Below are 24,081 nucleotides of genomic sequence, written 5' to 3'. Positions count from 1 at the left end.
CAAAGACTGGCCCAGTTCTCCAGGACCAACCAGGAAGTACAGAGGGAAAATGAGGCCCTCTGTCAACACAATGATAGGCTCCAACAGCAGGTAGCGATGCAGGAGAAACTGATAGAGTCGAGTAAGGCCTTAACAGAGGAACTGAAAGCACAAATGCAGGCTCTTGCATTGCAACAGGGAGCAGGGGCGGATAGAGATGAGGTCCGCTGGGAAAGAGAGATTCCTGACCATAACTGCAGGAGCCCTAACACCAGGGGCCTTCATTTTCCCCAGTCCCTGGACTCTACCACCCCCATGTCCCCTGGCGCACATGAGCACAGGGCCACAGGGATGGCAGATTACTATCCAGCCAGAAGCATGGGGCTCATAGGCCAGTACCATCCAGGAATGGAGGGGTGGGCATCCGGGTATGGGCACCCAAGTACAATACAGTTCAGTGGGGAACCCCAGGAGAGTAGGCCCATTAAGGGCATCCTGAAAACCTCTGCCCAGTTAGGTCAGTGGAGGGGGTACCCATCAAATCCTGACAGCAAGGAGGAATCTGAAGACTCCTCTGAACTGCGCAGGACACAGGAGACCAGGTCCCCACATTCTGCCAGCCATTCCCAGGCTCGCAGAATCCGGGAAAACCTGGAAGAACAGACGGGAACCTCTGGGAGCAGTGCCTCTGAGTCCGACGAAGAATGGACAAGGGTTACCCGAACCAAAAAGGCCAATAAGGCAAAAAGGGCCTTGCTCAAGGACCCCTTAAAGCAGATTAAGGCGATCAGGAGCGTCATCACGCCTTACCATAAGAACGCTAAGTATTCTGTTTGGGAGCACTTAGAGTTGTTTGAACAAATGATGGAGACTTTCCATTTGAAGGACAGCCAAAGCTGCATTCAATATGTAAAGTGGACCTTCTCCCCGGAGTACTCCAGTTTCTTTGCGGGGCTGGAGGACCAAAATCATTTAAGATGGTCCACCTATAAGGCGGCCATCCTGAAACATTTTTCTGTTCACAGAAATCCTCAAGAGGCTCGCAAGGCAGCCTACAATTTGCAATGTGGGGAGGATCAGGCCCCACAAGAATTTGTGCAGGAGTTAAAGCGGGCTTTTGCACAGACCACAAGAAGGGTGCGCACGGATAGCCGTGAATTTATAAACACGTTTTTCCATGCCTTGCCCAAATATATCATGACCCAGCTCGTGAGGGATTTTCACGAGAAAAGATCTTTAGACTGGGTCATTGAACAGGCTACCCGCATCTATGAGGTGCAGAAGCCCATAGAAAATAAAAGCAATGCCCAGAAAAACCCCAAAGCCAACAGCACCCCTGCTGCTGCCAAGGTGGCAGAGGTAAAGGTCACCCCCGTTTTGGATTTGGAGATGGGGGGGCCTAAAAACCTACCTGCACCTAATAATGCTAGGCCCAGAAGGTCCTCGGGCCAGTCGCAGACAGGGAGCCAGGGAGGCAGCCCCACAAATGGGGTCCCTCGCTCTCCTGACTATGTAAGTCCTCGCTACAAAGGTAACAGACCCATCCTGGGTTATGTGTGGACTCCTCCAGCCCAAGGGGGGGGATCCAGCCAAGCACCTAACCCAGGGAACCTCCCTCCAAACTTCCCACAGGAGGGCAGAAATTTACCAAACCCTGGGCAGAACTTTTTCCCCAGATATCCACCCGACTTCCAACCCCAAAATCATCCATCCTTCTTTCCCCAATTCCCTGAGCCCAGACCACTGAATCCGGGAGAGGGGAGGCCAAGGGTGGAGGGGTACCCAAATCTTCCCAACCCGGGGTATTACCAGAGGAGGGACAGCTACCCTTCCCGGGATCAGCCCAGGGGAGAAAACAGGGCCCCGTATCAGCCTGAGCGGGTTTCCCAGTTAGAGCGCCAGGTTCAAAACATGGCGCGGGATCTGGGTTACATACTGAGGGCTCAGCAGAACCCTCAGATGGGCGTGCCGGCGCAGAACGCACCCAACTCTGGACCTGGTGCTCCAGAACAATGACGGGGGCAGCACCCCGATAACTCACCGGTTCCCAGGGAGGAGGCACAAAGGGAAGGGGGGTGTAAAGCCTTGGAGGAAGCTTCCTTCCTCACTTGTAAACAGCCCCTGGAAACCCAGGAACCGGAAACGAAATCTCTTGCCCCTGAAAGTCTGCCTCCTAAGGAGCAGAGGGGGGGTAGGAGAAACAAAAGACCCAAACAGACTCAGTTTGAGGAGGAGGTACAGATCTTCCAATTTGAGGGAGAGGGATCCTCAGAGGATCCTGGGAAAAGGATCTTCTCCTTTAGAGAGGGGGGAACTCCTCCCAAAGAAAAATGGGTCCCTAGGGATGCAAATCCAGACTGGGGAGATGTGGAGACTGAGCTACCGCCGCCCGCCATCTCATCCCAGAACCAACAGCAAGAAAATCCCCTGGTTCAAACCCATCCTGGTGACTGCCTCCAAAAAGGGGGGGGCGGCCCAGAACCAGAGCCAGGGGAACCCACAATGGCACTGATCTCCAGTTGCCAACTTTTTCTTTCAGATTCCCAAGGCTCTCCACAGAATTCTGCCCAAATCTCTTCGCTAGCGATGTCCAAAACCAGAAAATTAGCCCACCAGTTGTCCAAAAATGTACATTATCTGTGCCCCCTTGAGGAGAAGGAGGGAAGATATTATGCCCCGGTACAAGTACAGGGGCAGGGTACAATCTCGGCACTGGTGGACACTGGATCTCAAGCTACCCTTCTCTCCAGAAGGGCCTTTGATGAACTGAATGCAGGAAGGGGAGAGAATTACCAAATTCCTCTCACCTCACTTCCTGGACAACTCCAGAACTTTGACGGGAAGGAAATTCACGTCGAGGGGACGGCAGACTTGGACATTAAGATCGGGCGACACAAGTTGAAACACCCGGTCATAGTTGTGACCCCAGAGGGCACCCTTTGTTTACTAGGGAATGACCTCCTGAGAAGGTTGTCACCCCTAATAGATTGCGTAAACAAGGTCCTCTGGACCCAGACTAGCCGACCAATAAAATTAAAACAGAGTGTCAACCATGTTAGTTTAAACGGCACATGCCACATGGTTGAACAAAAATCTGACCAAGTAGAATTTCACTTCCAGAATAGCCAAATTCCAGACGTGACAGTAATAGCAGTAGGACAAGAGACTGGTGATGGGGGGTCCTCTCTATTTCTGAAAATCAACCTTCCTTCCAGTCTAAAGTGGTATTCCACGCTGGAAGGAAACACTTTGAAATTCTATACCAATCCACAATCTGAAACTCCCACTCCTACAGTCCAGAAAGATGTGAAATCAGCTCAGAGCCTGGCTGATATTCAGCAAATTGGAGAGCAGTTGTTCATCCCTGTTCAGTTAAATGATGGGAAGGACTCTGTTCTCGCTCGAGTGTGTGTGAACAACGGTAAGAGCTTCATCAGCGAAGCCATGTTTCGCCAACTCCCAAAAGATCCAGCCATTCCCACCTTCAAACTGATAGACAAGTGGGAAATGGACCTGGAAGCACCCAATTCAAAACATCTCCTGCTAAGCAGGTGTATGCTCAAAATCTCCATTGGCAACAAGAGCATAGTCCACAATTGTTGGGTCGTGCGAGACGTCCCTGCCGCCTTTTACTTAGGCAGTGACATTCTCAATCGCTTTGCCATTAGTTTGGACCTAATAAACTTCAAAGCTTGGTCCCGATTAGCGGATAATCCCATGGGCTTTGATGATCCAGAAAAAGCATTTAGGTCAGCTCAATTGCTACCTTATGCAGTTGAAATTCAGGTTAAAGAGGAAGTCACCATCCCAGAAAGGACCCGACAATTCTCCCTGGAAGTGAAAGTTAAAAGGGGACAAGAGTTGAAAAACCCTGATGCTTACATACATCTAAATGCTTCTCTCCAACAGCAAGGGTTGGGGGTAAACCCAACACCATTAGTCAACATAGAACATGACACCATTCCAATAGAGGTGGATAACAGCGACTTAAAGAGTGTTACTCTAGCCGCAGGCACCATTATTGGAATGGCGGTTGATGACCGACATTTTTCCATGGATTTAGGTAACGAACTGTTAGGACCAATCCCCAAGGACTGTTTTGACAGTGACAGTGATGACAATACAACACCAGACAGGATTTTCACCCGGCATGGGGGGAACTTCCTGGTGTACACTTCCTGCCCCTATGGTAAGGAAGATGTGACGTGTGACTTCAGGAGGGATGAGGTGATTTTCCAGGTCCATGAGGGCTGCCTTTCCCACCTGAAGCCTCCGGTCCAAATCAGCACTCTGACCAGGGACATCTCCACCCAGCTGGAGGAGGCCGCGGAGATAGCCAAACCAGAAGTCTTCCCGGGCTTCAGGCAGATGGTGGAAGAGAGAGTTAACCTAGCTGATGCCTGTGTGACTCTGGAACAAAAGCAAAAGTTGAAACAAGTTTTCTTGGATTTCCAAGATCTCTTTGCGGTAGACTCCTATGACTGTGGTCGCACTGACATCCACACAACAACAATCCCCACGGACCCTGGCATGACTCCAGTGTTTGTGAAGCAATATCGCTTGCCTCTCGCATCCATGGAGTCCCTTACTGAAATAATTAAGAACCTTGAGTCCCGGGGAATAATCCGTCCAGTCCACAGCACCTTCAATAATCCGGTGCTGGGAATATTGAAGCCAAACGGCCAGTGGAGACTCTGCGCCGACCTCAGGGAGCTCAACAAACGGGTCCATACTTCCCGATGGCCTCTGCCCTACATTGACCAAGGGCTGGCCCAGATTCAGGGGTCACAGGTATTCACTGCAATAGACCTGACCAATGGATACTGGACCGTGCCTGTCAGTAGGGAGGACCAATACAAGCTGGCTTTTACCTTTGGGGGCCAGCAGTACACATGGACCCGGACTCCCTTCGGATACCTTAACTCCGGTAATGAGTTCAATATTTTCCTACATAAGGCCATGCCCGACCTGGGTGCGAGGGGTAACCTGGCTTATGTAGATGATGTCCTCATCAAAAGCTCAACTGTGGAGGAACACATAGCGGAGATCCGTTATGTTCTGACACAGTTGAGGGCCGCCGGAGCAAAACTTTCCTTTCAGAAAGCACAGTGGTGTAGAACCCGTGTTAATTTCTTGGGGCATGAGATTACTCCTCAGGGTCTTTGTCCCCAGGAAAAGAAAGTGGAAGCACTTCAGAAACTGAAAGACCCCACAACTCTGCGGGAACTAAGGAGCCTCCTTGGACTGACTAATTACAGCAGAAAGTTCATTGAGGGCTACGCAGAGATCACCAGACCCCTGATTCATCTCCTGAAGGGGGGGGTCAAGTGGGAATGGGGTCCAGAACAAGCCGAGGCAGTAAGACAACTCAAAAGAAGCCTCTCACAAGCGCCCTGCCTAGCTTACCCTGTCAGAAACAAGGAGTTCTTCCTGGAGACGGGGTTCTCTAATACGTGCTTGACGGCAGTATTATACCAAAAGCATGACAAGGTCAATAAAGTAATCTCCTATGCGAGCAAAACTTTATCCTCTGTGGAGGAAAAATTCAACGATTGTGAGAAGGCACTCCTGGCAACGGTGTGGGCATTGAAGAATTACCGCCCGTTTATCCAGGGGGAACACATCATAGTGGAGACTCCACACCAGCCTCTGCAATATCTCCAAAGTGACAGAATCCGGGCCGGAAATGTGAGTAATTCCCGAATTACTTCCTGGATTCTGTCAATGCAAGGCTTTCCTGTGGAGGTCAGATATGGCCAAAACAAGAAGAGTCCCCTCGCGCAAGGTCTGGCTGACTTGCATGATTGTGCCAGAGAAAACTGTCTCGAGGACGAAAGTCTGAAAATCAAGGACAACATGGAGGCATACCTTAATTCCCCCCACAAAGTCTTTGAAGAAGACAAGTGTGAGGGAATGCCCACTGTGTATGTGGATGGATGCTCTTACCATGTCGACAACAACGGGGAGAAAGAACTGGTGGCCGGCGTAGGGAATGCATGGGTGAATGAGTCCCCAGAACCCTCCGCTGGATACAAAATTGGTCCCCGAAGTAGTCAGGTGGCAGAATTGATGGCTGTGCATCAGGCCATCCTCACTGCTGTCCAGCATCAACTCCACGAACTGGTCATAATCACAGATTCGGATTATGTACGGAACGGGTTCGTGGAGCACCTGGTTAATTGGAAGACCAGAGGCATGGTATGTGCTAACAACAAACCCTTGAAACATGGGAAGTTGATCCAAAACATTGATGATCTGGTCACCTCGAATGGGATGACCATCTATTGGAAGAAGATCAAGGGTCATTCCAAAGTAGAGGGACCAGACAAAACTGGAAATGACTTAGCTGATCAGCTGGCCAAAACCGGGGCCATCCAAGGTGATCTAATTGAGATTGAGTCCCTGTTGGGGGAAATCCAGGTCACTGCCATCACTAGGTCCCAGACAAATGCTCACAACGACCTCTCAATTGTACAATGGAGTAAGGAGACCCCTGATGCTGATTTGATTACTGCTCAGAAGGGGGATCCAATAATTGGTAAATTTTACCAGCACATTGAGGACCCTGAGAACTTTCCCCTGACGGATACCGATTACATTGGGAAAGAGGACCTAAGAGTGTTGATGAAATGTCCCAAAATGTTCCGGATCCAAGACGGTTTGTTGGTAAGGAAATCCAAAGCTGGCCACGATCAGTGGGTGGTTCCTACCTCATTCCGAAGCCTGATGTTAAGTCACGCCCATGATGCGGCCACTGCCGGTCACAGGGGGTTTCACACAACATTGGAAATCTTAAGAGAGGTTGCATACTGGCCACACATGGGCCAGGACCTCAACCAATATTTGAAGGGTTGTCTTGTGTGTGCACAATTTCAGCCATCATCCCTCACGCACCGGGCGCCTTTACAAAAGAGGGGAATGACACTGCCATGGTCAGATTTACAAATCGACTTTGTAGGCCCTGTGATTCGCTCGGCTAGGGGGAATAAGTACATGTTGACCGTGACATGCTTGTTTACCAAGTGGGTGGAATGTCTCCCAGCCCCAAATTGCAAGGCAGAAACTGCAGCGGCCTTGATGATTAACCACATCTTTTCCCGTTTTGGTCTACCTCAAAGGATTGAGTCAGACAGAGGTAGCCACTTCACCAGTGAAGTAATGACAAAGATGTGGGAGATACTGGGGGTCAAGAGAAAGCTGCATATTGCTTATAGACCAGCTTCTTCTGGGGCAGTAGAGAGATATAACCGGACAATTGTGAGCATATTAAAGAAGTTTGTGGCAGATTCTGGGCCAAGTTGGGATATCCGATTACCTCTGGTCCTAATGGCCATCAGATCTACCCCTTCATCTGCAACCAAAATGTCACCATTTGAGTTGATGACTGGGCGCAAGATGGTGCTTCCGCAGCATTTGCTCTACAGGACCCAAGAGCAGACACTGATAAATGCCTCCACTACTCATGAGTATGTAGAGAATTTAAGGAAACACCTCCAACATGCTTTTGCTTATGCTCAGCGGAATCTAGAAAGATCGACTGATAGCATGAAGACCCATTATGACCTGAAAACTTCCAGGAAGGAATATCAGGTGGGAGACCGGGTCTATCTATACAACTTCCAAAGGAACCAGGCCAAGCAGCGCAAATTTTTGCCTACATGGAAGGGACCCTTTGAGATCGTCGATAAGATCTCCCCTGTGGCCTACAAGATCCGCATCCCCAAAGGTGGTTCGGCAGAGGGGGAAGACAAGTGGGTCCACATAAACCAGTTGAAATGTTGCCATCCCAGGCACACTCTGCAACAACTGGAGGAATCCTCTGGAATCCTAGCGGGTACTGTATCAGACTAATTCAGTTCCAATCATAAAACCTACCACATCTAGTCTCTAAAATATTGTGATTTACATGAAACTGTCTCTAGTGATGCTGTTTTTTTTTTTCAAAATAAGAATGTAATATTTCGTTACGATGAAATGCATATGCTGCCCCACTATCTCAACAGTGGTGGAAAAAAAAAATCGTCTATGAGTAGATATTGCCGCTCTTCCTTTATCATCCTAGGAGAGATGAAACCATGAAGGATGACCAAGAAGGACGATCCGGAGACCGGGAGCAAAGACACAACGGGCCCGGGGTACCGCCCAATCTTCCCATCAGGACCGGCGAGGAGAACTGATCGATCTGACCGGATGGAGAAGAAGATGCTGAACTGTGCCATCTACAGAAGAGGAAGAAGATTATGCGGACAGACCGGTGCGTGGGTCAAAACCCTTGGGCACGCGACTCCCCATCGACCCAAACTCAAAATGCAGTCACGTGGGGGGGCTTGTAGGGTGTCCTGACCCACGTTTAAGCTACCCTGCTACAACATTTGGTGCTGTGGGCTTAGGAAATTCAAGATGGCGGAAAACCCACATGTGCGCCGAAATCCAGGAAAGCTGCGCAGTTGTGCGCCCACCAAAATGGTTGCCTCACTTGCCACCCACCAGTGCGAGAATGAAAGGCCGGGTTGCCATGAGGGAAATGGGTTGCCAAAGGAAAAACAGTAGCGCCGGTTAGCTTCAAAGCGCTTTAAAACCACCATTGGACTACCCGCACAGTAGTCTGAAACCATTGGGAATGGCAATGCTGATTGCCAAATGCAACCTAGAAGTGTGGGGAATTCATTTCTTAAATCCCAAAAATGAGTGCAGTACCAGTACTCACCACTATCCAAAAGCCGGCGTTTTAAAACCACTCTGTGTGTTTCTGAAGGCAAGTCAAAATGCCTATTTCTAACAGTGCAACATGTGCAAAATATTTACTGAACACCAGCAGACATTGGCAGAATGGAGTTTTGTGTGCCTACAGAATCTGGGAAATGAAGATCATAAGACAAGGTTTATAACAAGACTGGCTGAGCTGTGGATTGCAGCAGTTTAAGTTGCACTGGATTTAAAGACACTAAAATCGAAAATGTTTAAATTAAATGAGTGACCTATGTTTGGTGTCACATGCCTTTGTAACTGTTGAAATGTCATAGTTTTGCACTTAGAATCAGCATTCTAGCTGCATGTGTAAAATTACAAGTTATTTTAAAAGCAACAAAAAGTTAGCTGAAGGTCTGGCTTAAGGAACTTGATTTTGCCTAGCAACGGATCCCATCAGGAGTGAAACTTGAGTCACAACTATGTTCCCAGGCCATCTGCCCTTTTGCTGCTCACACAAAGGATATGCCATCTATCTGATAATTGAATTATCTGTGCTCTGCAGAGAGTGAACAAAGCCCTCTCCACTCAGGCAAGGGTTTTTATTACAGACGTCGTAAAAAGTGGCTTCCTCCTGGAGAAGCTGGGAGGAGCACTGCCTGTGAGAGCAAGCTGGCTTGGCAGAACTGGAAAGAACCAGAAATTCAACCTTGTGCTGAGGGTAAACCACACCCCTTTGGAGCCAGAACATAACTTTAAAAAAATGAATAACTCATAGAGCGGACATGTGAAAATTTTATAAATGATACCATAATTCTTGTGATTTTTCTGCCCACAGTTTAAGACGTGGTAGGAACCGGTGGTATGTTCAGGGGGGTTTTAGCGGAAAAGTGGATATTACTCTAAATGTGTGCATGTTAAAAATCTGAAACTTCATCAGTTAATGTCCCTACCCCCTGCACACATGTATGTAAAGTTGGGTCCATGTCGGAAATTGAAAAAGCAGTTAAAAAGTCAATTATGTACACTCTTTGAATGCAAGCTCCGAGAATGAGCAGATTTGGACATAGACATGGCTAAATTCAGCCACACCATGTATATGTAATTTCAAACAACTGTGGAACTCTGAAGTATGGATTTTGATCATATATATATTTGGGTGCACAGATGGTAAGGGAGGTTGTTTCAAGAGATCATAAAATGACATCAATCTGACTCACAGTTCAGTTTGCCAATCAAGCGGAGGAATGGAAGCCTGACCAATGACGAATGAGAGGGGCAAGTCTAGTGATGCAACACACACACCCATTCTCAAGAAACAGATAAAAGCAGAGAGTCAGGACACATAGACAGATTCAATTTCATCTGCCGCTGGAAGCCCTGCCGGAAAAATCCATACTTACCTCCATCAAACTCCAGAAAGCCAAACTAGAGACTTCAATCTATCCAGAGCAGAGACCAGACCAGACCAGAGTCCAGTTTAAAACCCTGACCAGATCCGTGATGAGGCCCATTTAATTCAAGAATATAGTGTGAGTACCCAGCAGAACTGTGTAGAACCAATCTCTTAGTTTAAATTCATCTAATTCAATCTATTTAACCTAAGTAGAACTGCCTCCTAGCTGTTACCTGTCATTTCTAGTCGCAAGCTGCACTTGTCATTTTGAGCTTTTGAAATTTGCAAACCCAAAAACGACCTTTATTAGATCGCTCATATCTCCGCGACCGTTTGTGCTAGAGACTTGCAATAACTTTTATTTGATAGCTTAGAATCGTAGCTTTGAATCGCACCAAGAACCGCATTCCTACCCCTTATAGTTTTACCGCAATCGCGGAACACGCATCCGCGAATTTTACCGCAATTTGCAATTTCTTCACATGTAAAAACTGCTGCTGTTTGCCTTCCATTTGCCAGAAATTCGTTTAACCTGCTAACTATCCCTGCCTCATTGCTAGTGTGAGCCTGGACTAATATTAACTAGATACCACTCACCCTGAACCTCTGAAAGGGAATTAAAAGCGTTTCCAGCATATTTCTCATTCATTGCTAGCACATATCAAAGCATTTGGGCCTGTGTTTTCAAAACTCCTATCTGTGTTTTCAAACTTCTGTTGTCTAAGCTTGGGGGGGATTGAACTGATTACATTGATTGCATTTCTGAGAACTGTGTGCTTCCTTCCATTTCCTTGCATTGCATCAAGGGGGGGAGGGGATTGCCAGAGAAAAGTGATTACCTTGTTTGTTGAAATCATATTGAGTATTTTCTGTATTGCATTTTCATTCAACATTACATCCATTTGAACTCTATAAAGCGTTTTCTACCACATTATACTTCTGTACCTATTTACCAGTGTGCTACCTTATCCATTTCATCTCAACTCCTTATTGATTATAGAGAAGTGTGCTAGTGCCAGATTCTCCATTGTTGATCTTTATCATATCAGATTAAGTGTGCTATTCAATTATAATTTATTATAAAGCGTGATATATATATCTATTTTAAATTATCAAATAAACCTTTTAAACTTGCAAAACAGAACTACTTCTTGGCTCAGTGGGGTCAGGGGGATTCCAAGAGAGGGGTGTTATACAGGGGTAGTCATCCAGAACGCATGAACTGGACCTAAAGATATATCAATAAGGGTTTTCATTCAGTATTCTAGACTAGGCGTTAACTTAGCTGTAGTGCTGAATTGAATCCTCTTACAGCAGACTCATTTCAATTTGATATTGCACTTTTATTGTCACTGTCCCAAGTGTCCAAATCCTGGTTAGCTGGCCCCTCAGCCTAGCAAACTGAACAAGAAGTAACATGGACATTACTAATTGAACATCGTTAAGCAATCATGCTGCCACCCCCTCCCACATTCACTCACTTTCATTTGCCATTACCCCCTCATCAACACCCAATATGGAAATCATGATTGGAGAAATGTTGTGGGGTAAGCTCTGTTCAGCTGCACAATGAAATGGAACAGTGATGGGACCGATGCTTGAGTGGGTGAGTACAGGCTTCCCCATAGTCTATGGCTAGAAAATGTAAATAAATTGTACATCCCAATACATGCGCATATCCCTATGAGATCAATGGCTCATTTAGTCTCGTGTTACACTACTAACAGTTGTACGTCTTCAGCTCTAGTAGTTCCTTATAATTAGAGCAAATAAACAGAATCTAACGTTGTGCTCAATTGAGCTTCTATTCCAAGACTAGATGTCCATAAGTTTGGTTTACAAAATTCAAATGCATATGTGCCAACACACGTGTTGACCTTGTAACAGTCTTTATCATGGCTGGGCTTGCAAGATCTGATCTCTTAAGCCACAGTATCTTTGTTCTCACAAACTAAATGTATCTTTCAATTGTAAAATGATTCTTAGATATATTATAGTCCTTTACTTAGTGGGTTCAGATGCTCCAAATTCAGAGTCTCATAAGAGAGAGGCTGAGCCAGATTGATATTGATCATGCTTTCACAGCCACATGTAAATCATCTATTGTCTCACCGATCGAACATGATACTCATAAACCCCTCCTCTGCTATAATATCCCCCTCTCCTTTCCTGTCTGTCTGAACAGCACCAAATACATTCTTGTATGACATACCAAACACTAGCCTTCACCCAACAATTGCTACATTTGACAGTGGCCCACTCACAATAAAATACTATGCTCAGAGGAGCTAGTGCTGCCCCTCCACCCAAGCACATTTCAAGGCCACTATCACCTTAGGAACTTCCATCTGCCATTCCAAAACATATAACACGTATCCCAAATAGTAAAAACAACTGTGTCCTGTATTAAACAATGTATACATAATATCTGGGCTTTGCACCTGGTGTACAATACATACATTACTGAACTGCAGAATCTTCTTGCTCCATGTCTGTCAACTCCTTATCACTGTTCCCCTTGTCAAGAACCCCCTCCATTGTGTTCTTGGTGAGACTTCAGTGAACACTACCCTGGTCAATGGCCAACATTTGTGGAATAGTGACATGTCCCCATTCAACCATTTCATCAGTGCCACCCTTGGCTGTTAAACCAAATAATCCACACCTGAGTGAATAAGTATTGCTGGCCGCACGAAATGCTCCTATTTCTTCCAACTAAACATTGGAAGGAGATGTTGCCACTTCAATAACCCACAATTGTATCACCTCCACCACACATATTCATATCTGCACCATGCCAGAGTTCTAAACACTCTCCTCCTCCCTGTCTCGCTTTTCCGCACAGAACACAATTAAATGACCAAAGGTCCAGATCCGAGGAAAGTTACTGAATGATTCACCTTATCCAAAATCACAATAAAACAATAAATAACTCACTAGCACTGTGTCATCCATAACTCACCCGCTCATCAAATCTATCACCTGTGACGTTGTACTCAACCCTTAAATATGTCTGGATTTCAGGGCCCAATATATGAAATACCTGCTTCCCCATCCACAGTCACTCCCCTTCTAATGCTGCATCTATCCTGAAAGAAAGAGTCCTGTAACCTCGGTTGTCTGTGCACACTGACACGAATGGCTTGCACAACACCCCAAAAACATGACTGGAAGTCTTCTCCTTACTGTCCAGAGGCATACAGAAGTACATCAACGCTTGGATGCAAATTTCCCTCCATACCTGTCCAATCACTAATGGACATGACTGTGTTGCCCCTACTACCAGTTGTAAACAACCACCCTATCACTTGTTCACCCCCTTGAACCTCACCACCAAAATATGATACACATTTTTGGAACTCACATCCTCCCACAGCACACCATCCTAATCTTTCCATTAAAATAGCTCTGATATACCAAAGCCCATGATTAAGATAGAGGCAAGACATTTTCTAAAATGCCCCTACACCCATGAGGAAAAACACACTCTCCCATAGCACCTCTGCCCAGTGCTACAGCTGTAAAGGGCTTCCATCCTGCCACCTCCGACCCCTCTTTGCATCCCAGCCTTGCAACATCTTCCTGCCCATCTCTCCCCAATCACCTGAAAGCACCAACATCACCCCCCCCCCAAAATACACCATCCCTGCTAATTTAAATTCCATTGGTATCCTGTACCAATCCAAATCTATCAGTCTCTACATGTATGGATTTACATCATCTCCTAACTTTTCCTCAGCATCATGACTGCCTAGCTAACGTACTGTTAAACATTACACAGATTACAATAACACACGATTATAAGTGGTCTGCAGACTTCTGGCCATCGACTTCCCATATTACTCATGTTCCCTAATTTGCCCATACGGCCCAGCTCCTCCTGGCTATGCCAACCTTCTGTGTCCACCACTGGTAACAACTCATTGTACATCTGCCACTGAAAAAGAGCACATCATCAGTGTGGTAGTTAGCATGTCAGGCCTGGTGCTTTGCCACGAACACAACATTGTTCCTTAAACACATCTGAACTAAGTGAGTACAAAGTCGATACAGACCATAGTCTTGTTGGGATTGTCTGTGCATCACGTTAACCACCTCTTACTTATCCACATTGGAATTGAGCTCCCTGTCTGCCCACAGGGTCATTAACGTCAATGCTACCAGAAGTCGAAGTGACTCCACAAAGGCAATGCAATGACCCTCAGTCCTCCAACAACCTGGAGACTTCACTTCAAAAATCCCTCCTTTTTGGTAGCACTGAAACTGCACTAAAAGCTGTGTCCTCAAAATCTGGTGGAACTCTAACAGCTACATGGATACCCAGTTGAACCGCAGCAGAAAGATTAAACACACCTTTTCATCCTTCTGTACACCTTACGATACCTGCACCCGATGGTTCTGCAACCTTTGCCCTAGCACTGATACTGCAATATCCCTGCCAATTGTGTGCAACATGGTAAACCCCTTCCATGAAAACATCAACATGTCAATTCATTGCTGATCCTTAATCAATGTCATATTCCCTGCAGGTACAACCATGTCCAGAATGCTGAACAACTTCTGCACCTTCTCTGCTGGCAGCCTTCACGGCATAGCCACTGATTACAGAGAAATGTGCAGGAACTTGAGGACAAATGCTTGCCAAATTGGTTTACGTGGTATCAAACTAATCACCAACTCCTCCATCAAAACATTCACTTGCTTAGCATAATCCCCATCACATGCTCTGCCGTCAAACAAAGAAATATGCAAATACTTCTAAACTTGCAGACAACTTGGCCTGAAAGAGGAAGACCACAGAATCAGGTGAAATGCTCAAAAAGTGAACAGGATACAGAAAGTAACATAGATAAGAACTTGTTGTCAAATATTGGGTCCCCCAACTTCATCCAAACAATTCAGTAAGCACCTGGGTATATAGGCAAATGTATAAATGCACACTGAATGTCATATACTGACTATGGATCCCTGGATCCATATCCCCATTCAATGCTGCCACCTGCCGTATGTCACACCAAACAATCTTCTGTCACAAATAAATTATTCGCCTTTGGCATGACAGGTGCAGTATCATTCAAAAAAACCCTGCAGTTCACTGTGTAACTACTCCTATCTGCCATACCACCATGTCCACCTCACACTCCTAGAATGTGCAATCAATATGCCCTGCCACCTTCTTCACCAATCACATCAAACAAGTACCACCATCTCCTGTACTGAGTGTAAAAAGTGGGACAAATGTCTTATGCATTGTCCATGATACTCCAAATTAAAAGCCACGTGAAACAAAATCCCCCCAAATCTGTGTCTTTTCACATTCTTGTAAAATGTTCATCCCTATAGAAGTGGAACCAACTTTACTGGTGTATGTTCCCTTGGGCACAATCCTTCAGCCTTCTCATCTTACTCTGTTGACCCCCACCTAATTGTGTGATGCTAAGCACAGTGGGCCTCATTAGGATCCAGGCGGTAAGGGGTTTACGGCAGCGTAAACAGCGCCGACCCTTACCGCCTGATTCCGAGGTCCCTTAGCGCCATGGAGGTTTTAACACCTGCTTTTAGCAGGTGTTAAAATCCATGGCGCTAAGGGACCTTGTTGTTAATTACGCCACCGTAATTTACGGTGGCGTAATTAACGCCTTCCCCACTCCCATTATGCCCTATGGGGCAAAAATGGGAATGGGGAAGGGTAAATGGGTTAATGGGGACTTACCGCCCCACTCACCTCGGAATGGGGCGGTAAGTCCGCCAACCACCATGGCGTAAACATAGTTTACGCCATGGTGGTAAAGGTACGACCCAGGCGGTAACTTACCGCCTGGGTCGTAATGAGGCCCAGTGTGACTGGATGCAGTCCCTTGCACCAGCGGCACTCGTATTTGAGTGTTCACACCATCTTCAAAAATGTACATTCACAAATGGCCAGCTAGCAGCTCACTTCAGACCTCACCATTTGCCACACACCCGCTGGTGTTGGCTGGTTAAGAAAGGACATATACCTGCGTGTGGTGTGCATGACAGGAGCCATACCATACATCATAAGTACAGATCCAAGACAATTACACGCTAAAAGCAGGGTTGAAATCTCCACAACCATGCCCAGAAGTCCATTTTACACCTAAAACATAAACCACCCGAAAGCATGTACTTCTAAAGTGCCATACACATCTGTGTGTAAAATGTCACAGCACACAGTGGCTGAAACCATGATAGGTGAGGTAAACATTTGTATTGTCACCATCTCCCTGGCATACATACCAACCTTCCAGATTTATGTGGGGGACTCCCAATTTTTCAAAAAAGAAAATTAAATTGCTCTTTTTCTCCCACAGAAAAATAATATGAACCCTTATTGAAGACTATGGGAAACATGATTTAACATCTCCCTCCTAGTTGCTTTTGAATGCTGTCATGTATACCCTTGCTCTCACTGCCAATGTCCTCTCCTCCACCTGGAACCCTACCTATGCCTCAATGTTCTATGACAAATGGCTCCATCCCATATATTCCACTAGGTCACATGTATCAAAAGCATCCTCAAAGCCCTAGTCAAGGACATGAACGTCCATTTCTGACACTTAACAACTTCCTGGTCACTGCTTGCACACTGTTCCTTTACCCTTTCCCACTCTTCTAGCCTTCTTGCACCAACTTTGGTTTGTCCATCCATGTTCCCCACTGTCACTAACCCCTTCTACACCAATTCAAGTGTTCCACCACGCCTGCTCTTTATAAATGTCACAAAACGGAACAGAACATAATGTGTACTTACGAGTATGGAGAGTGGATATTGTCTGTCACATACTTACAGACCTGTAACAAAGCACATTCTGGCCAGGATGTGTTAAGACACATTAAGGCATCTTCAACTATATAACAGAACATACAAATTGTAAATAGGCAGAAGACAGACCATTTAATTGGTCAATAGAGTTGTTGGATTTCACAAAGAGGTAAACCCTCTGGTGCTATGGGTACAGGCAAATACCCAACAAATCAACTAGATAGGCAGTGTCAGTCAGCTGTTTTGGCCGATGTGCCCTGCACAGGATTGTGGGGCCCTCATTCTTCATGTTTTTACTGTCCCACATACACTCTTTTCCAGTCTAATCCTGCTTCTATCGCTATTGTGCAAAGGTATTAGTATTAGAACAAGACAAAAGCATTATTATGTTGTAGTTGTTTTCTCCTACTTTAAGAATTTCAGTGTTGTATTTATTGGCTGTGTGTGACCATATTTTTCATAATAATAGTAATATCAATCTAACTGGTCTACAATAACAATACCATAGTTAATCGTGCACTTTCTGTAATTGTATATCATCTCTTTATGACATTGGCAAAATATGTTTTTAAAAGTTGCAATTCTCTCAATCCTTCATTGAAACAGGTTGTTCTACTTAAGTCACACAAATACTAAAGAAGTCCTATTTCTAATGTTGAAGTCTAACCCCTCTTCTGCCCCATCAGACCCTCTTGCTCTTCACATAGTCAAGCCTAGTGCCCCTTTTGTGGCCTCTCACCTCGCTGAACTCTTCAACCTGTCCCTTGACTGTTTGCTTTCCTTCTATTTTCAAAAGAGCCATGGTCATCCAAGCAAGGAGCGGACCCAAACCTACTGGCTAACTTTCACCCTGTGTCTCTCCTTCTGCATTACTCTAAAGTGCTTGCAAGGTTTGTGTTCAACTGTCTTACCAATTTCTGAGATATCCACAATGTTCGAGACACCCCGCAAGCAGGTTTTTGCTCCTGTCCCTCCACGGAAACCAATCTCATGAATGTGTCCAACATAATCACCCCTGCTAAGCACTCCAACGTATCCTCTATCCTAATTCTCCTTCACCTGTCTGCTGCCTTTGGCTCTGTCGATCAATCCAATCTCCTTAATACAATCTTTCTTCTTGCGATTCGAGATCAAGCATTGTCTGGATTGAATCCTATCTAGCACCTCGCAAAATTTTGTCTACTGGAGCAACAACACCTCTCAACTCATTTCTCTAACTACTTGTGTTTCACATGGCCCTGTCTTTGGTACGCTCCTCTTTACACTCTACACATCTGCTCTTGGAGTACTAATCTCCTCCTTTGGGTTCTTGTACCATCTCTTTGCACAAAACACCCATATCTTCTTCTCTTTTCCTGAACTCTCCTCTGATCTCTCTACATTTCCAACTGTCTCAATGCCATTAAATATTGAGGACTTCACACTCTCTGATGTTCAACTCTAACAAAACAGTGAACCTCTTCTTCACTGCCAAATGCTCTCTCTCATCTTGTCCTCTGTCTATGCAGTTCCGACCTGACAATCTCCCCTACTCTTCTTCAGATAGAAACCTCTGCATCATCTATGACCCTTCTTACACCTGCTCTACTTTCATTTCCAAACTGCAACAGCAGCTTGCCTCAACCTCCTAAATATTAGGAAAATCAGACACCTCCTTTCTTTCAACATGGCCAAGCAATTCTTAATCACCCATGTCTACTCTAAACTGGACTACTGTGCTAGCATCCTCTTTGATCTCCCAAAATATGCTTTCTGTCTTCTCGACAAGATTATTAACTGCACTACTAGGGCTCTTTTTGAACTCCCTAACTTCACAACTACTTCCTTGTACCATCACCAGGCTGGATGGCTGATGATGCAAGACAGGGCCAGATTTAAATGTTTTCTCTTTGTTCACTAATACATCCACTGCAAGAGCAACACTGTATCTATGCTCCTCTATTGAAATCTACAAGCCTTCTCATAATCTGCTCGCTTCCTTTTCGACTACCCTTGTGGCTCCTCGCCCTCCTTGTATGTCCTCTCACTTCCGCTCTTTCTGTCTTCTTTCTCCACTTGCATGGAATTATCTTCCCATGGACAGCATAAAAACAGTACACATAAATTTGGTTTCATTTGTTAAAACTGTCTATTTGCAGGAGGTTCATTAACTGACTCAGGCAGATGAAACGTTCTCAATCAATTTTTTAAAAGTCCTCCTGTTTATTGCAGTCTTTTTGTGATTTTTAGTTTTTCTTTATAGAGACTTACTACTATTTTATATATCACATTAATTTCCCTGGTTATACGAACAATAGGATTTGACAAAGAGTTGTCATTCATATTAATTACTTCAATCAGCAGGGAAAGGGTTTCCGGGGCCGGTGGCCTCTGATTAACTTGAGCCATCAATATGGATCCATTCTGCTACAAATAATTTATAGTAGCAATGGGGGTCCATTTTTCAAGACGCAAACAAATTGGATTTAAAATGGCTGTATGCTGTTGCACTTCATCTCTAATAGTGTCATACATTTTCCAAAGAGAGTTCAAGCTATATTCAAAGCTCAAATAGATGCAGGGCCCAGAGTCATATCAACCCCTATGTACCGGGAACATTCGTAGAAGTAGTAGCCACTGGAGAACGAGACAAGCCAGATGAATCAATTGAAGAAGGTGTTGTACATTCTAGGTGAAGAAGACCAAAAATTAGCAATGTTCCCTGGACCACAGGTTTCGGCAAAAGCTGTCCCCGTGTCATGTTATCATCAACTCCGGCCAACAATTCTGCATCGCTGATACACTCAAGAGCATCCGATGGCGAGTTAGTTTCCTGCAACTGTTCCTATCGTTTCATGCGTCCTTGCTCTAAAGTAGAGCCCACTTCTTTCATAGCTGGAAAGTAGTGCATTTTGCGACACTAAGCCATAATTCGGTGTACAAATGACCGTAATGTAATTCGCAGGCAGAGGACGTATGGCACTTAAGGATGTGTTGACAAGCTGTACAGGTTCTACCGTAAAAAGGGAGCAGAACTACCTGATGGCCAACCCGGTGTCAACAATGAGGGCAGTGGCCCAAATGGAGTGACCAGAGGCAGATCCTACATTGACTACATCCGCTGTTTTGCTGCGCAGGTCATGCATCTCATAGGAGGTGTGGAGACTAGTGAGCGCAATAAAGAGACTTACTTCACTTTGGCAGACAGCTCTTAGTAAGAAAATCCTACTTATCGAGCTTCCCCAAGCACCTCCAGAGCCTGCCCCTTGGCACTGCTGTACATCAAATTCACCTCAGAGAGCAGTCGAAATTAAGATGCAGGGAACCACCGGGGACTCTGTCAGACTTAACTTTCTCCCTCACATCCGAATCAAGGATCTATTAATTATAACTTGTGATCATTTACTGGTCAGTTAGGCGCCACAACTTGGTAATTATTGCTTAATGGGTTTAGTTTGTTGTCATGTTTTATAGGGAAGCACTGTCTCATTTCTAAAATTAAATATGTTTGCAAAGGATGATTAGAAATTGTCTAACTTTGGGTGTCTACTTTCTGTGAATGCCTTGTCATTTGAAAAATATGAAATGTGTAAACATATGAAGACAACAGCACATTTGCTACTTAGTGTAAGATGACTGTCAGTTTGTGGAATTGTTTTGAATATTCATAAGAAATTGATGTAATGTCCTGTAGATGTTGCTTTATGGACTCAGTGATGTCGCTGCTTCACCAGAAATAATGAATGCAACATACATTTAAACTGGTCTCTTCCATTTTGTCATCCGGAAAGTAGAACACAGAAGCATGACTGTTTTTTCATTGTGATCACAGACAACGAAAGTAAGTGAAAGCATCTGATTAATTCAACAGTACACTTAACAATATCCAGCACACCATACTTACAAAAAATGTTCACAGAATTCTGAACTGAGATTTAAGCTAGTGAACTACGTTTAGATATATAAACAATGGAATTAAAGGAAGTTGATGATTGATCTGTGGATCAAATGGCATCACTAAAGAGTTCTCTTCAATGAGGAAAAGGCAAGAAGAGGGACATACTACATGTTGAGCAGAGATCTGTCCACCCCAAGCCGTTTATCAGTGAAGATAGAGAGGACCTAGGATACATATCTGCATATGATCCTGGTATATGCAGTAGTGAAAACATACTTGCACATTTATGAGAGCTTTGAATTCAGAATAGACAAATGACACCGATTTCAGAGAGGAAGAATTAGTTAAACAACATCTTGCCCTGGGACTTTGGTTATAAACATGACCCCCTATTGATTTCTGACACAAGTTGAAACGGAAGTAATGTCACACATTAGAACGTTTATGATCATGCGCCCACTGTAGATGCAATCATCATGTTTCAAAAGCCATTATTAAAGTTAGGCTCTAAACAAAGTTTCACTCAAAGATCTTTTCCTACTATGGACAACTGAACAATATGGGGACATTGTGTTCAAATTTGGAATTGATGACATTGGACGCAGCCTTGTCATGCTATTGCATGAATCATGGCCACGTACATAGCATGAGCATCACATTTTCCTAAACTAATTTGTGTCTTTCGAAGAAGGACGGGATAACTTAGCAATACACATCTTCAAGACGACAATAAGAGAGAGGCATCTCTCAAAACAAGGATCCTCAGTTCCTAACTCTTAAAGGCAATAGAGAATAATGATGAATGAAGATTCATGATATTGCCATCCAGTCCCAATGTTACTGATGTAGTGATATTTACTTTCTGTGGGGCAACTTAAATTTGCAACAGCCTTCACGTGTTTGCAAATGCTTATCTAAATGCACACATGCAAACTGGAAAAAATCAATCACCACACGAATATAATCCTGATAGATTCATCACCAAATTCCCCTATATCATGAATATGTTGACCTTAATTCGAAGAAAGTTAATATGTTTACAGATCGCAAACATGACTTACCACCAAATGAATCAATGGAACATATGATGCATCTCCTTTTGGTTGGGCCAGTGAACAAGTGGTCACTGAAGTCATGCACTGTGCAGGTTCAATGACATGGCTGGCGAGCTCGGAGGGGAGGAAGCCCATCGAAAGAAGCTGATCCGCACTGGCTCTTTTAATTCTGTGAAAAGGAAAGTGTGAAAAGTGAAACAAGTGAGTACTCTGAAATGCTCATATGAATCAATACAAGCAGATCTGCCAAACAAGAATGGATCTAAATCAAGTAAACATCCTTGAAGATTCTTCGTATGGACCATCACTTTAGAAAGGAAGAACTTGCTTTAGAAAAGCCAGACATGATGCCTCATTCATCAGAATGTGTAGATGATTTTATAGGTATGACATTGTTTCACAGACATCATAGTCAACAATTTGGTAAACCCAATTTGGTCCATTGTATATATTATAGAGGAGGGGACGCGTAGGGATGGGAGTGAGGAATGAGATGAGGGTGAATCCCCCTAATAGAAAAAAGGTCAAAGTTTAATCGACCAGATTGAGTGTAACAAGTTGCAGTCTGTGCATACATAGAACTGATGTTATATATGTCGCAAAAGCTACAAAAAAACGCATAAATCTATTTCACAAAGATGAAAGACACAATGGTTCACCAAATTAGAAACTATATACAAATAAACACATCTCAAATAGAAATCCTGCAATATACCCTTATACATTTTGAAATAAATTGTAGTTATGTTATAGGGAAAAACATATGACATAGTGTATTACTTTATAGCTACTACGAATCATTTGTTGGTTGCTTTACCTGTTGCTCTAAGTGAGTGCAGTGGTGGAAGTGGGTGGGAGCGGTCGGGCGCGGTTGGGAGTGGTAGTCCTCTACTTTTCTTAAATGAAGTTTCACTGTTCCTATAATTTTATTTGAAAAAGAAACCATTCTGGAATAGGAAGGGAACATAATTCCACTTCTTATTTTCGGACACTTTGACCACTGGCTGAGAGACTGCTTCTTCCTGCTCTGTGTTCCTGGGAGCAGTTCACTGTCTTACCTACGTTCCAACGTAGGAGATTCACTGGGCCACATTACGACCTTGGCGGTAGAGTGATAACGGCACCGCTAGTGCTGCCGGCGCAGTTATCACTCTACCGCCAAATTACGAGTTCTGCTTGCGGGGCCGCTCTTCAGGCCTGGTCAGACCAGACATGCAGAGCGGCACCCGCTAGCAGAACAGGATGGCAGCAACGGTCCCATTACGAACGCGACCGTTGTTACCATACTCCCCGTTCCCATTGAGCCCTATGGGGGCTAAAATGGGAATGGGGACGTACCGGGTCCGGTCTCGCGAATGGGAATTACCCGGACCCGAGTTTGGAGGTAGCCATGCCGGTAAAAATGGCATGGTTATCTCCAAACCCATAAAGAGGCCCACTGTCTTTATGAGATGAGTAGTGTGTTACTTTGGTAATAAGAGGGGTAGAAATGACTTGTCCTGCACCTACTGTAGTACTGGGGTCTACTATCCTGAAGCGTTGGAGGAGGATGGTCATTACAATAATTAGTTTCAGCAGTAGGTGATCTGTATCTTTTCCGGGAGAAAGTCTGAGCTAGATTTGCCTGCAAACTTGGCCCTTAATTTTGATTGTTCCTCTTGTGAGCGCATTGTTAACCCAAAATAGGCCTGAAACTCTTGTTTCTGCGACTAATATAAGTCTGCATCTTTGCAAATGAAGTGTTTTGTATGCCAGATGGAGAAATATTTGGTTGACACTGAACACAGCCCCTTCTCTGATGGACACTGCCCTTTACCACAGAGGAGTAATTCCTTGCACAGTCTCTCAGTTTAATTGAGGAGTGCTTTTCACCTTACCAATGGCAGGTGGTGCAGGTGTCTGCTTACTAACGGTGTGTTTACTTTCAGTATGTTTTAGATTCTGTACTATTTATATTCTAATTGGCCTGATTACAGGAAAGGTTTTATGACTCAGGGGAAAATGTCATTTTTCGGTAAATGCATATTTTCTGTGAGTTGCAGAATCAGAACAGGCAGAATTGGGAATTTCTCAAAGAGAGACTAATTAACACAACAAAAGCTTGCACCAAAAAACTCAAGAACTCAAATGTTACTGAACCTTCGTTAATCACCTCTACTAAAATAAATGCAACATTATGCTGCATGATAAATTAGAGGCTTCCCCCACTTTCAGCTTATCATCTTCAGTACATTGTATTCTCCTCGATGGCTCATGCATAATTAATGAACAACTTACTTAATTTCAAAGGCCATTCACCTCA

General features: G+C 44.6%; 1 protein-coding gene across 2 annotated transcripts in view; it reads right to left on the bottom strand.

Moving 5' to 3' along the window:
* Positions 1-24,081, bottom strand: part of NLGN4X (neuroligin 4 X-linked) — a 958,019-nt gene that overhangs the window by 773,221 nt on the left and 160,717 nt on the right. For both annotated transcript variants that reach the window (XM_069639359.1, XM_069639357.1), the window contains exon 2: positions 21,786-21,948. The gene's annotated coding sequence lies outside the window, so the exon portion shown is untranslated. The remainder of the gene's footprint in view (positions 1-21,785; positions 21,949-24,081) is intronic.

The sequence above is a fragment of the Ambystoma mexicanum genome, chromosome 7q, assembly GCF_040938575.1.
Source record: "Ambystoma mexicanum isolate Mex_15411 chromosome 7q, UKY_AmexF1_1, whole genome shotgun sequence".
Classification (NCBI taxonomy): Eukaryota; Metazoa; Chordata; class Amphibia; order Caudata; family Ambystomatidae; genus Ambystoma; species Ambystoma mexicanum.
This window is presented reverse-complemented; position numbering and strand designations above follow the sequence as displayed.